The sequence below is a fragment of the Cetorhinus maximus genome, chromosome 26, assembly GCF_964194155.1.
Source record: "Cetorhinus maximus chromosome 26, sCetMax3.hap1.1, whole genome shotgun sequence".
NCBI classification, from domain to species: domain Eukaryota; kingdom Metazoa; phylum Chordata; class Chondrichthyes; order Lamniformes; family Cetorhinidae; genus Cetorhinus; species Cetorhinus maximus.
Genome location: NC_135904.1, coordinates 3,441,076 through 3,456,420, shown reverse-complemented (window position 1 = coordinate 3,456,420; position 15,345 = coordinate 3,441,076). Strand labels below are relative to the sequence as shown.

The 15,345-nt window shown below is 41.5% G+C and overlaps 2 pseudogenes; both read left to right on the top strand.

The window, feature by feature from the left end:
- The first annotated feature begins 4,812 nt into the window (after window positions 1–4,812).
- On the top strand, window positions 4,813–5,835 carry LOC144668143 (UDP-glucuronosyltransferase 2B20 pseudogene; annotated as a pseudogene).
- Window positions 5,836–11,230: 5,395 nt separating this feature from the next.
- LOC144668220 (UDP-glucuronosyltransferase 2B20 pseudogene) lies at window positions 11,231–12,137 on the top strand (annotated as a pseudogene).
- Window positions 12,138–15,345: the final 3,208 nt, after the last annotated feature.

The window sequence follows — 15,345 nt, the reverse complement described above, 5'->3', positions numbered from 1 at the left end:
CCGGCTCACGGCAGCAGGCGTCATGGCTCACGACGATTCCACCCATAGTTCCAAGTCAGAATGGTGTGTGGCTTGGAGCAGAACTTGCAGGCGGTGGTGTTCACATGCATTTTCTGCCATTCCCTTCGAGGGTGGTAGAGGCTGCAGATATGGAATCGAAGGAAGCTTGACGAGCTGCTGAAGTGCATCTTGTAGTTGGTACATACTGCTGCCATTGTGCACCGGGGATGGATAGGTGCCAATCAAGTGAGTTGCTTTCTCCTGGCTGGGGTTGAGTTTCTTGAACTTGTTGCAGCTAGAATCATCCTCGCAACTGGGGAGTATTCTACCACACTCGGGATTTGGGTCTTGGTGGGCAGACTTTGAGACTCAGGAGGTTAAGTTACTCACTGCAGAATTCCCAGCCTCTGACCTGCTCTTGTAGTATTCATGGAAAATTATGAAAAAATTGAAAAGAAAGGAGAGCCCAGGAGAGGCTATTAAAGTCTCCAGAACACAAAATAGGACAGAGTGTTTGGAAAGGGCTAGGAATCTAACTTCAAGCACATCAGATAAAGGGACGACAATGAGAAAGGGGACAGGAAATACAGGACTGAAGGTGTTGTATCTGAATGCACGCAGTATACGAAATATGGTAAATGAGCTTGTGGAGCAGATTGAAATTGGCAGGTATGATGTGGTGGGCATTACGGAGACATGGCTGCAAGGGGATCAGGACTGGGAGCTAAATATCCAAGGATATACATCCTATCGAAAAGATAGGCAGGTTGGCAGAGGGGGTGGGGTTGCCTTGTTAGTAATAAATGAAATTAAATCGATAGCAAGAAATGATGTAGGGTCAGATGATGTAGAATCTGTGTGGGTAGAGTTGAGGAACTGCAAAGGTAAAAAAACCATAATGGGAGTTATGTACAGGCCTCCGAACAGTAGTCAGGATGTGGGGCACAAGATACACCAGGAGATAGAAAAGGTGTGTAAGAAAGGCAAGGTTGCAGTGATCATGGGGGATTTCAATATGCAGATAGACTGGGAAAATCAGGTTGGTAGTGGATCCCAAGAAAAGGAATTTGTGGAATGTCTACGATATGGCTTTTTGGAGCAGCTTGTGGTGGAGCCCACTAGGGAACAGGCAATTCTAGATTTAGTGATGTGTAATGAGGCAGGTTTGATGAGGGACCTTAAGGTGAAGGAATCCTTAGGAGGAAGTGACCATAATATGATAGAATTTACCCTGCAATTTGAGAGGAAAAAGCTGGAATCAGATGTAATGGTATTACGGTTGAATAAAGGCAACTACAGAGGCATGAGGGAGGAGCTGGCCAGAATTGACTGGGAGATGAGCCTAGCAGGAAAGACAGTGGAACAGCAATGGCAGGAGTTTCTGGGAGTAATTTGGGAGACACAGCAAAAATTCATCCCTAGGAAGAAGAAGCATACCAAAGGGAGGACGAGGCAACCATGGCTGACAAGGGAAGTCAGGGACAGCATAAAAGCTAAAGAGAAAGCATACAATGTGGCGAAGAGCAGTGGGAAACCAGGGGATTGGGAAGCCTACTAAGACCAACTGAGAGCAACTAAAAAAGAAATAAGGAGGGAGAAGATTAAATATGAGGGCAAGCTAGCTAGTAATATAAAAGAAGATTGCAAGAGTTTTTTTTAGATATATAAAGGGTAAGAGAGAGGCAAAAGTGGACATTGGGCCGCTGGAAAATGACGCTGGAGAAGTAGTAGTGGGGAACAAAGAAATGGCAGAGGAACTGAATAGGTACTTTGCGTCAGTCTTCACAGTGGAAGACACGAGTGGCATCCCCAAAGTTCAAGAGAGTCGGGGGGCTGAGGTGAGTATGGTGGCCATTACCAAGGAGAAGGTGCTAGGAAAACTGAAAGGTCTGAAGATGGATAAATCACCTGGACCAGATGGATTACACCCCAGAGTTCTGAAGGAGATAGCTGGAGAGATAGTGGAGGCGTTAGTGGCGATCTTTCAGGAATCACTGGAATCAGGAAGGGTCCCAGAGGACTGGAAAATCGCTAATGTAACCCCCCTGTTTAAGAAGGGAGTGAGGCAAAAGACGGGAAATTACAGGCCAATTAGCCTGACCTCGGTCGTTGGTAAAATTTTAGAGTCCATTATTAAGGATGAGATTTCAGAATACTTGGAAGTTCATGGTAAAATCGGGCAAAGTCAGCATGGTTTCATCAAGGGGAAGTCATGCCTGACAAATCTGTTAGAATTCTTTGAGGAGGTAATGAGTAGGTTAGACAAAGGAGAGCCAATGGATGTTATCTACTTGGACTTCCAGAAGGCCTTTGACAAGGTGCCGCACAGGAGGCTACTCAGTAAGATAAGAGCCCATGGTGTTAGAGGCAAGGTACTAGCATGGATAGAAGATTGGCTGTCTGGCAGGAGGCAGAGAGTGGGGATAAGGGGGTCCTTCTCAGGATGGCAGCCTGTGACTAGTGGAGTTCCGTAGGGGTCAGTGTTGGGACCACAACTTTTCACTTTATACATTAATGATCTAGATGAAGGAACTGAGGGCATCCTGGCTAAGTTTGCAGATGATACAAAGACAGGTGGAGGGACAGGTAGTATTGAGGAGGCGGGGAGGCTGCAGAAAGATTTGGACAGGTTAGGAGAATGGGCAAAGAAGTGGCAGATGGAATACAACGTGGGGAAGTGTGAGGTCATGCACTTTGGTAGGAAGAATAGAGGCATAGACTATTTTCTAAATGGGGAGAGAATTCAGAAGTCTGGAGTGCAAAGGGACTTGGGAGTCCTAGTCCAGGATTCTCTTAAGGTTAACTTGCAGGTTGAGTCGGTAGTTAGGAAGGCAAATGCAATGTTGGCATTTATTTCGAGAGGACTAGAATATAAAAGCAGGGATGTGCTGCTGAGGCTTTATAAGGCTCTGGTCAGACCACATTTAGAATGTTGTGAGCAATTTTGGGCCCCGTATCTCAGGAAGGATGTGCTGGCCCTGGATTGGGTCCAGAGGAGGTTCATGAGAACGATCCCAGGAATGAAAGGCTTAACATATGAGGAACATTTGAGGACTCTGGGTCTATACTCGATGGAGTTTGGAAGGATGAGGGGGGGATCTGATTGAAACTTACAGAATACTGAAAGGCCTGGATAGAGTGGACGTTGGGAAGGTGTTTCCATTAGTAGGAGAGACTAGGACCCGAGGGCACAGCCTCAGAGTAAAGGGAAGACCTTTTAGAACAGAGATGAGGAGAAACTTCTTTAGCCAGAGAGTGGTGAATCTGTGGAATTCATTGCCACAGAAGGCTGTGGAGGCCAGGTCATTGAGTGTATTTAAGACCGAGATAGATAGGTTCTTGATTGGTAAGGGGATCAAAGGTTACGGGGAGAAGGCGGGAGAATGGGGTTGAGAAACTTATCAGCCATGATTGAATGGCGGAGCAGACTCGATGGGCCGAATGGCCTAATTTCTGCTCCTATGTCTTATGGTCTTATTTCTATGGCAGGTCCAGTTAACTTTTTGCTCAATGGTAACCCCCAGGATGTTGCAGGTGTGGGATTCATTGATGATAATGCTATTGAACGTCAAGGGCAGATGGTTAGATTCTCTCTTGTTGGAGATGGTCAGTGCCTGGTACTTGTGTGATGCGCATGTTATTTGCCACTAATCAGCCCAATTTCAGGATTTGCTGCCTGCAGGCACAGACTCTTTCAGTATCTGTGGAGTTGTGAATGGTATGAACACTGAGCAATCATCAACCCTGCCATCATTCAACCGTTACACTGTAGTGGAATTTTCTGCTCTCTGACACACTGTGGTGGAAATGGTGTTTCTTGATGCACTATTGTAGAACTTGATGTTCCCTGATCTTGTGCTGGAACTTGTTTCTCCCGGTTTATCAACTGTAATTGCAACACAATCTCCTTCTATGGCATCCAAAATTGTTTTTAATTTGAGAAGTAATTCAGCCCAGAAGGCTAATTTCAATAAAGCAATGCCCTGTGAAGACATAATTGTATCAGAAATACTCATGGGGATGTCTGAAATTATGCACTTTGATAAGAAAAATGGAAAAGCAGGGCGCTTTCTCAAAGGTGAGAGATGGGCAAATATTGTAATTCACCCGGATTTAGGTGACTTTGTAAATAAGGGTGATCTAGAGTTTAGAATATTGAAAGGTGATCTCTTTGAAAAATATAAAATTCTTAGATGGTTTGCCAGGGAAGGTACTGAGAGACTGTTTCCTCACAAGAGTATCTAGAACTCAGGATCATAGTATCAGAAGGAGAAAATTCCTCACAGAAACTTATGAATCTTTGGAATTGCCTACCCCAGAGGGTTTTGGATGCTCAAAACATTCAAGAATAACATCAATAGATTTTTGAGCACTAAGAGAATTAAAGGAAAGTACAGCTGAGATAGTTTAGCCATCACCTTATTGAAAGACAGAGCAGGATCATGGGGCCAATTGGCCTAAGCCTGCTCCTATTTTTTATGAAATGTTTTCAATTTTATGTTGTATTACCAATATTTCTCTTCAATTCTCCAACAGGATCTGGATGTCATTTCCTCTCATTAAGGAGAGTCTTGCATGGAAAAGCAGATTCCAGTTGCATAGACTCTTGTATCATCGTCACCCTGTCTTGTCCAATTATACAGGGGGCTAATATATTGGTTGTTCCTGTTGATGGAAGGCACTGGGTCAATATGGAAATTCTAATAAAAGGAGTGAAACTTCATGGGCACAGCATCACAGTCTTTTATTTCTCACCATCTTGGTACATCAAAGAGAGGCCTAATCTATATCAATCCATTGTGGTTAAAATGCCAGGACTTGTTGGGGAAAATTCAAGTGAAGATATTATGCAAAGTTTGGTACAAAAGGCACTAGAAGCCTTACAGAATGGTTGGACACCATGGGGCCATTGTTAAGTTCCAATATGAAATGATGTCCGTTGTGCACACTTGGCACCCCTGGACTCGAGAGATAAATACTGTAATTTATGAAAACAAAAAATTATTAGAACAACTTGAAGATGCACACTTTGACTTAGTATTTAACTATCCTGTTCTTCCCACAGGTGCAATACTTGCTTATTACTTAAAACTCCCTTTGGTTTATAAAGTTTGAGATCTTGGCAATAAAGGAGCTCATTTTCTTTTCGTCCCATCGCCTCCTTCCAATGTCCCAATCCCAGGCTCATTATTGACGGATAAAATGTGTTTTCTCCAAAGTGCACAAAATGTCATCCTAAATCGTTTTCAATGGCCCATTTCAAAATTTCTAAATCACCAATTTACAATTAAGTCTGTCATTGATATTTGGGCCCTGACACAGATATCGAGGAGATTCTCCTAAGGGCAGACGTGTGGCTGATGAGAGCAGATTTTATATTTGAATTCCTGAGACCCACCATGCCAAATATTGTTTACATTGGAGGATACCAGTGTAAACTGTCCAAACCTCAAGCAGCAGAGTTTGAAGAGTTGATCCAATCCTCAGGGGAACATGAGATTATTGTGATGTGTCTGGGGTCATCTATCAACTCTTTGCCAATGCACATTACAATGAAAATAGCAGAGGCCTTTGCTCAAGTGTCTCAGAAAGCTTTCTGGAAACATAATGGGAAGATCTCTACCAACATAGGAAATAATACACTACTGGCAAAATGGATCCCTCAGAATGACCATCTAGGGCACAAGTCTTCATTTCCCATGGTGACACCAATGGTGTCTAGAAGCCATCTATCACGGTGTGGCAGCAGTTGGCATACCTCTGCTTTTTGACCAGTTTGACAATCTATTTAGACTTGAAACCTGGGGCGCAACAGAAGTGATAGATCAAAAGTGATGGATCTCACAATTCCAGGTGGGTGTAGGATTCCATCAGGGGCCACTTGGGGTCGAACCTCCATCTTCCCCAAACATGACTGTTAACATCAAATGTGGCAGACAGAGAATCTCATCACCTGGATATATTTTGGCCTGACCCCCTTCAGGTTGAACCCTGAATATGAGCACTCAGGACAACTGAGATGACGACCATCTGGGATTCCAAGTCTGATCTTGGCCTCAGTTCCCCACCAACCCAAACAAAAATCTGCTTGTATTTCTGTAAAATCAGCTCTTAACAAATTAACCCGCTGAGCAGGGACCATCAGCTCCTGCACAAGCTGCATCTTAGTTTTCACTGTTAGTCGCTTTTAAGCAATTCAGCTCCATTTTCACTGGTACACTAAACTATCCTGATAATCATCTTAAACTGAAAACTTAATCCAGACCTGTAGGTAGATAAAACCCTACTCCAAAAGAGAACCACTGACTATTCTAATTCCTTAATTAACTCTACCCATAAAATCTCACCCCCTTTTCAATACAATACTTAGGTAACTCTAACCCTCATTCCAACTCTAACCTTAAAGCTAACCCTATTGCAGATACTCACATTCATTGTAATTTTCACTCTACTTCTCCAAGACATACAAAAACAGGTGAGAGAAGGAAAAGTATTCAACAAAGGGTGCAACATAAACAACGAAACAGAAAACACGCAAATGCTGGTGTACAGAGAAAAAAAAACATTTTATGCACACATTTGGCAAAGAGTAATGCTAAAAAAGATCGGAAAATGCTGGAAAAACTCAGCAGGTCTAACAGCATCTGTGGAGAGAAAAACAAAGTTAATGTTTTGAGTCCGTATGACTCTTCTTCTGAAGACGACTTTGAAGAAGAGTCATATGGACTCAAAACATTAACTCTGTTTTTCTCTCCACAGATGCTGCTGGACCTGCTGAGTTTTTCCAGCATTTTCTGTTTTTGTTTCAGATTTCCAGCATCCGCAGTAATTTGCTTTTAGCTAAAAGAGATCAAGTAGGTTAGCATAACTTGTCTGCAGTAAATTAATCCCCCTTCTTGTGTGGGTTTCAGGACTAAACCTAGCACTTTCTCCATTAGCTATGAAGCAGCATAGTTATTCATTTTAAATGGTTTACCATCAACGTTAAACTATTGCTAGGAAAATTCACTTTTACAAATCTGTTACCATTCCACAGCAGATTAATATGCCCACCCAAAGAAACTTTCCCACAACCATACCATTTTCCAATTAGCAATCTTGGTCATTCATACCCTAAATCAACCTATTCCTTCTCATATTAATGTTAGGGGAAAATGTTACTTAAAAATTTGTCTATGCACTAATATATATTGGTACTTTCCATGAAATTGGAACCATTCAGGAATTCAGAATTCTAAAGGTACTGATGACTGACTGGAAAAAAAAATCTGAAATTATATGTTGGTCATGACAACAGAAAGGCCATTGTAAAACATGAACAGTAGATCACTTGGATTAATATTACACAATCAGAAATTCATTTAGACTTTGGACTGACTAGTTGCATTAAAGTAAGTGTACTATTACTTTACTTGAAATCTCAGCTACCAGAAACACAAGATCCAGTATAACACTCCATTTGTTCATCTGTAAGTGAAAGATTATAATTTCTTGAAGAAACAGTTTCATGAATTACAAATTAAAATTAATTTTCAGTTATGGTGAATAGTCAGCCTGAGGTCAGATATGCAGCAGTACATTTAGTTTCTGAACAACAGCATCGCTGCGTCCAAAACATAATCTTCCACAGTTCTTTAGATTCAGGAAACATTCCTTTAATTTGGAAAAAGCTGCATATGTCACATCATATTTAAGAAATGTTTGAGAGGGAAACCAAAGAATTATAGACCCATTGGCCTGACACCTATTGTCAGCAAATGAGTAGAGATTTAATTAAGGATAAAATGACAAAACAGTTTGGAAAATTTTTACCTGATTAGAATGAGCTAGTATGGATTTCTGATTGAATATTTTGACAAGCTGACTAAAGTAGGGACAGGGGAATGCCTATGTATGTTATTTATATTGACTTCCAGAGTGCCATTAAAAGAGCTAAAGTTGGAACTCATGGAATTGAAGGGAAATTATTGGCTTGGTTCTGAAATTGACTGAGGAATAGAAGACAGAGGTGATAATGGTCAGCCACTCTAATTGGCAGGATGTGGCCAGTTGCATGCCATGGGGATCTGTGCTGGGGCCTCAACTATTCACTGGATTTCTTAATAAGCTTAGTCTCTGATAGAGAGTCACCTATTCAAGTTTGATGATAAAGAAATATTAATACATTAAGTGAATGGGCAAAACTGTGCCAAATATATATATATATATATTGAATATTGGCAAGTGTGAAGTTATCCACTTTGGAGTTAAAAAAGATAGGACAACTGTTCTATGTTCCAAAACTGTTGAAAGTCTTTTGTTAATCAAAGACATTAAGGGGTATGGGGGAAAAGTGATAATTTGGAGATGGTGCCAGATCAATCATGCTATCATTGAACAGCAGAACAGGCTCAAGGGGCTAAATGGCCTCCCCCTATTCCTATAACTGTTCAAAAATAGAAAATCGGAAATCAACTGAAACGACAAACGGAATGCCTGAATTATTGACAGAAAGTTCTAATGGGTGAAGCAATGAAAAACAAGACGGTTGACTTTTAACTCCTGGCAGGAAATCAATGGGTGTCTGCAGCAATCTCGTGTGAGAGCGGAAGTCAGAGGTCGAGCAGATTTTAACTGTCAGGACTTATTTGAATGAGTGGCTGGTTCTGGGTTTGGCCATTTCCAGCAGAAGGTGGCAGAGGATAAAAATCAGGCAGAGCTGTGGACAGGAACACAGGGCATCAGACCTTTGTTGTGGTGCCCACACTTTCCTTCAGAGATACGGAGGAGCACTCCAGCTACTATGGTCTCCGTAAGGAAAGTTCTTTTTAAAATTTAACCTGGCCGGGCATCACTGGTTTCCTGACAGATTTACCTGGCAAGGTGAGTACAGCAGATACTCCTACAAGAGGCAGGTCCAAAATCCAACAACATCCCATGCATGTCATCTCACTCACAATTGTGTTTATGAATGATCTCCAGCAGAGTGCAGTGGGGTCCTCATCCGCTACCAAAATCAGTGGTGTTAAAATTATAACTCGGCAGTAACTTTTCCCCTAAACTACTAGCCAATCTGAAATTAAAACAGAAGAGTATACACAGTATAACAGGCAGCAACGGAGGAGAGATAAAGTTTCAGATTCAGGTCAATTAACGGTTCATCAGGACTGGTCAACTGGGAACTTGGCCCTCTATCCAGCTTTACCTGTCCCACCCCCCTCTACCAGCTTATATTTCACCTCATTTCTATATTCCTTCAGTTCTGTTGAAGAGTCATATGGACTCGAAACGTTAACTGTATTCCTCTCCACAGATGCTGTCAGACCTGCTGAGTTTTTCCAGGTATTTTTGTTTTTATACCTGTGAATAGTCCAGGTTCAGTAACTCAGCTGATTTCCATTCTTAACTGGTGAGGGCAAACATTATATCTATGTTAGGCCAGCTGAAACCAGCAAATCACCAAGGTGACATTTTCCAAGGTCACTGTGGTGGAACTTAAAGTTCCATTTTATTGTTTGTTCATGGCATGCAAGTGTCACTGCAAAGGTCAACAGCAGTTGTCCATCCCTAACTGCATTTGAAATGGTCACAGTGAGACACCACCTTGAACTACTGCAGTCCTTGTAGTGTACATGCACCCACAGTGCTGTTAGGAATGGAGTTCCAGGATTTTGACCTAGATATGAAGGAACTTCAATTTTGTACCAATGTTCCAAATCAGAATTGTGTCCGGCTTGGAGGAGATGGTGTTCCCATGGTGTCTGTTGCTCTTGTCTTTCTAGGTGGTAGAGGCACCAGATGTGGAAGGTGCTGTTGAAGGAAGCTTAATGAGTTGCTGCAGTGCATCTTCATGTCAGTACACACTCCTGCCATTGTGCACCAGTGGTAGATGGATGCCAATCAAGCTTTGTCTTGCAATGGTGTCAAGCTTCATGAGTGTCGTTGGAGCTGAATTTGTCCAGGCAAGTGGGGAGTATTCCACCACCCTCTTGACTTGCATCTTGCAAATGGTGGACAGGCTTTGAGGAGTCAGGAGGTGCGTTATTTGCTGCAGAATTCCCAGTCTCATGACTTGCTCTTGTATTTACATGGCTGGTCCAGTTAACTTTCTGCTCAATGATAACTTGCAGAATGCTGATGGTGGGGGAATTCAGCAATAGTAATGTTATTGGCTGTCAAGGGGAGCTGGCTAGATTTCCTCTTGTTGGAAGTGGCCAATGCCTAGCACTTCTGTGGCGTGAATATTATTTGCCACTTCTGAGGCCAAGCCTGAATCCTGTTCAAGCCTTGATACAAGCAGGCACAGACTGCTTCAGTACCTGAGGAGTTGCAGACGGTACTGAACACTAATGTCAGGGATGATAATTGCACAATTGTCCCCATTACAGTGCTGGAATTTGCTCTCTTGTACACTTGGCCAAAACTTACTGCACCTGTTACATTGCAGTGGAATTTTCTGCTCTCTGATACACTGCTGGGAATATTTTCTTGATGCCCTATTGCAGAACTTACTGTTCCTGAACCTGTGTTGGAACTGGCTGCTCCCTGCTCATCAACTGCAAATCCAATACAATCTCCTTCCATGTTATTCATGAGAAGTTGTTCAGCCACAGACTTAATCTGATCAAAAATGTGGCTTGTAAAGGTCATAATTTTATCAGAAATAATCAATGTGTGAAATTATCCACTTCGGTAGTAAGCATGGAAAAACAGAATATTTTCTAGAAGATGAGTAGTAAATGTTGTAATTCAGATGGATTTGGGTGTCCTTGTACAGAAATCACAAAGAAGTTACCATGCAGGTACACCAAGTAATTCATAAGGCAAATGGTATGTTACGCTTTATTGCAAGGGGGTTTCAGTGCAAGAGTAAGAAAATCTTGCTGCAATTATACAGGAATTTGGAGAGACCACATGTTGAGAACTGTGTAGTTTTGGTCTTCCTCCTAAGAAAGGATAGATTTGCATTGGGTGGGTGTGGTGGTGCAAGAGGTTCAATGGTTTAATTCCTGGGATGAGAAGGCTGTTTTATGAGCAACAATTGAGCAGAATAGGCCCATATTCTCACGAGGTTACAGTGTTGAAAGTTGATCCCATTGATAGAAAGCTTGATTGGGAAGATACTAAGCGGTTGTTTTTCCAGACTAGACAGTCTAGAGCTCTAGTGGAAAATCTAACATTTGGAAACACCAATTGTCCGGAATTTTTTGAACAAACCCAAGCAACTACCAGCATCATTTTAATAGTTTGAAGAGTTGATCCAATTCTCAGGGGAACATGGGATTATTGTGATGTCTCTGGGGACCATTTTCAGCTCTTTGCCAATGCACATTACAATGAAAATAGCAGAGACCTTTGCTCAAGTACCTGAAAAAGTTAGCTGGAAACACAATGGAAAAATCCCTCCCAACATAGGAAATAATACACTACTGGCAAAATGGATCCCTCAGAATGACCTGCCAGGGCACCCCAAGACACGAGCCTTAATTTCCCATGGTGGCACTAACGGAGTTTATGAAGCCATCTACCATGGGGTGCCAGTAGTTGGCATACCTCTGCTTTTTGACCAGTTTGACAATTTACTCAGACTTGAAATTCAAGGTGCAGTAAAGGTGATTAGTGTCGCAACGATGCAGTCAACAGATCTATCGCAAGTACTTAACGAGGTCATAAACAACACATCTTATCGGGATAACATGCAGAAAATCTCTACTCTCCACAGGGACCAATCAGAGTCTCCAATGGAGAGAGCCATTTTCTGGATTGAGTATGTTGCGCGACACAAAGGTGCAGCACATTTGCGCTCAGAATTTTACCGACTCCCTGGTATGCTTACTATTGTGTAGATGTGACGGTCTTCCTGTTATCTGTGTTATTAATGTTTACAATGATGACAGTTCTACTATTGAAGAAACTTTGTAATGTCACTCAGAAGAAAAAAACAAAAAACTCAGTAAGATTTATGCTTTCCAATTGGGAGGGGCTTTTGAGTTGTTTCAATTTAACAACAGGATCTTTTAATTAATTATCTATTGTATGCTTTCCCTTTATAGGTATCATGAAGTTTAACCAAGGGTATTAGTAAAGTATAAAAGGAGGCTTATCTGTCAACAGTAGTTCTTGCATGTAGATACAGAGGGGAAAATTCTGTACTTAAATTTGATTGAGTGTCTGATTTCCAAATATTGTACAAAACTGATCATATTAGTTTACGTGTGGTAGAACCATTATTTAAGAACGTAATAGTTCTGTGATTTGCTTGCAGAGAACTCATGTGCCCCACAATTATCTCTTCCACTCTCGAATACTCAAAGTTTTCCACCACAGCTTGCCCTTGTTCTTGAGCACATTAATTTCCATTGGTTCTCATGAGATTGATTACTTGAGAATCTTCCAGTGTCTATTAATTGCTTCATGAGAATAAATGTTAACCGAAGTATGTATACTCTGGCTTATTACACTATTACAATACTTAACTGCCCTTGCAATCTCAGACCCCTGCAAGTGACAGTTCTAGGGAGTGACTGATACTTATAAGGTCCGAAGGAAAAACAAGACAATTATACGTACAAAGGCAAAATACTGCAGATTCTGGAAATCAGAAATAGAAACAGAAAACGCTAGAAAAACTGAGCAGGACAGGCAGCATCTGAGGAGAAAGAAACAGAGTAAACCTTTCAGGTCAATGCCCTTTCAGCAGAACAATTGTTATCCTAGCCAGCTTACTGATGTGAAAAAATCAGCTATCAACAGAAGAAAGACAGAATTAGACGTAAACAAAGGCAGCCATGTTCTCATGGAAACCAAAAATAGGCAGGTAGGCAAATCGGTTTTGGATTTGATTCAAACTCCTCAGAGTTTCTTTGTGTTACAAAATCTGCACTGACCGAAACAATTTGTAGTTGATCAGAACAATCCAAGACTGTCTGGTGAAGAAGTATGTTTCTTTGTATTACAATGCCTGCACTGATTATAGTCCCAACAGTGAAACTAAATGATCAAAATTCAAGCAAGCAGGGACACCATGTGTTTGCATTTCCTAAGTTGGACAATGATGGGTGTAAGACAATGATTGATTCTGTAGTTCTGAATTATAGAAAAAGGTTTAATAAGGGGTTCCGATAGAACAATAAGCGTAGAAGACTTCACAAAGAAAGACACTCAGAGGTTTCAGCTTCCCTGCTTTGCTATACTCTGGGACTATTTTATCAGTTTGTTCCAGGATGTTCACTCTATTGGATCACATGAACATGGGACTTCGGTGAAGGAGTAGGTTAGCAGCCCTTTGAGCCTGCTTCGCCATTCGATAAGATCATGGCTGATCTGGTTGTGGTCTCAACTCCACTTTCCTGTCTGCCCCCATCACCCTTGACTCCCTCGTCTATCAAAAATATATCTAACTTAACCTTAAATAAATTTAATGACCCAGCCTTCACTGCTTTCTGGGGAAGGGAATTCCACAGAGTAACCACCCTCTGGCAGAAAAAAATTTCCTCTTATCCCCGTCTTAAAAGGGAGGCTTATTTTCAAACTGTGTTTCCTAGGTCTCGTCTTTCCCACAAGAGGAAATATCCTCCTGGTATCAGGTTCCCTCAGGATCTTATATGTTTCAATAAGATCACGTCCCATACTTCTAAACTCCAACAAGTATATGCCCAACCTATTCAACCTCTCTTGACGGGAGAAACCCGCAAAGGGAGGACACACACACTTGCACGTACATACAGCCATACACACCTTCTTAAACCCTGCCCTGGAATTCAACCACTTGGAATTGATTCAGGGTGCCAGGAAGGCCATGACCAGCAGCACTGATGCCCCGGCTGGGCCTGTCCCCTGAGCTGTGAGATCTAGTGGAGATGCGCAGATTAGCACAACTCTAATGTTAGCTGCAAGAAGAATCATCCACCCATCACCCCAACCCATCAAACTATAAAAATATTCCACCACAACTATGTGGATTAGATACCATGAGGCATATGCCAGTTACAACATGTGGTGTATTGACCCCAACCCAAAACTGGGAAAATATCAAGCAGTCCTGGAACCCCTTTCTGGAGTTCTATGCAACAAGTATCCACTCACTAGCCCTACAACACATCCTTACAGATGAAGGGACGATCTGAACACATCAGTGTCGCCAACCTCATACAAACTGTACAGAAAGTTACCCCCAAAAGGAGGGTGTGGGATACCCCTGAGCAAAGATACGCCGGTATACAGTGTGTGAATGTACAGTAGTACCGTGTAAATGCATACTGGTACTGTTGTAGTGCAAGAATATGCACAAGTACTGCATTAATTTGTGACACACACTGATACCATGCCAGTAAGATATACATTGGTACTGTACAAAGCTGAAAATTTACACACAACACTGGTTTCACATCAACCAAAGAGACATATTTTCTGCAAGCAGGAACCCTCGAGATAGCGATAAAGAAACAACTGGCATTTCTATTTAAAACAAAGCAGCAAGAATGCAATTCTTGCACAGAGTTAAAAAGTTACAAAACAGTGCAAATGACACAATTTTAAAACACTTACAAAAGGCAGAACTCCTTTTATTTGTTCAATACTTGACATGAGTGTTTAAAGAGCCTGTGACATTCGAAGGCCACATGCTCAATCTTGTAAACCATAATTCTGTCTGTCGATTAGATAAAGTTTTTAAAGTTGTTCAAAAATAAAGCTAATATTCCTTTTAGGTTTCCTTCTTTCCCACCTCCTAAACCATTGCTTCTTTCACACCCTGATGAACTGATCATCAGTCGGGGCTAGATTTAAATCCATGTCCTAGAGTCAATGTCTAATTTCGTAACCTACACCTATCTTGACCACCTTTCTGAAACAACCAGCTTTTGGCAAATAACTAAGAAAATGTTCCAAAATTGGGATTAGGCACTCAAGGCAATACAAGATGATGTTCACACCAAATTTAGATATGCTGGGTATAACGTAGGGTTTAAGCTGCAAAGTGTAAGTAAAGTTACAAATTATCACTTTTTCTCAACTTAATGCACATAAAAAGGGCCATACAATCACTCAGAAATACAGGACATGCACAACGCATAGGAACACAGACACAAAGCACCAGGATGTACACAAATACAAAGCAATTTGGTACACTTTTTTTTGAAGGAGTTCTGGATGATTTTGATCCTTCCCAACAAGAACAGCAATCAGATCTAAATTGGAGAACTTTGCAGCTCTTTCAGTGTGTGATCAGTTTATCCCTAGCTAGGGAATTTAATCACCCAGTGCTGGTACTTCTGTTCCCAAACTTTGGTGTGATTCTGCCCTTGAGTTTCACTCTTATTGTTATAATCATTAATCTCACTGTTTTCAAGATAGTGTTTTTTAAAA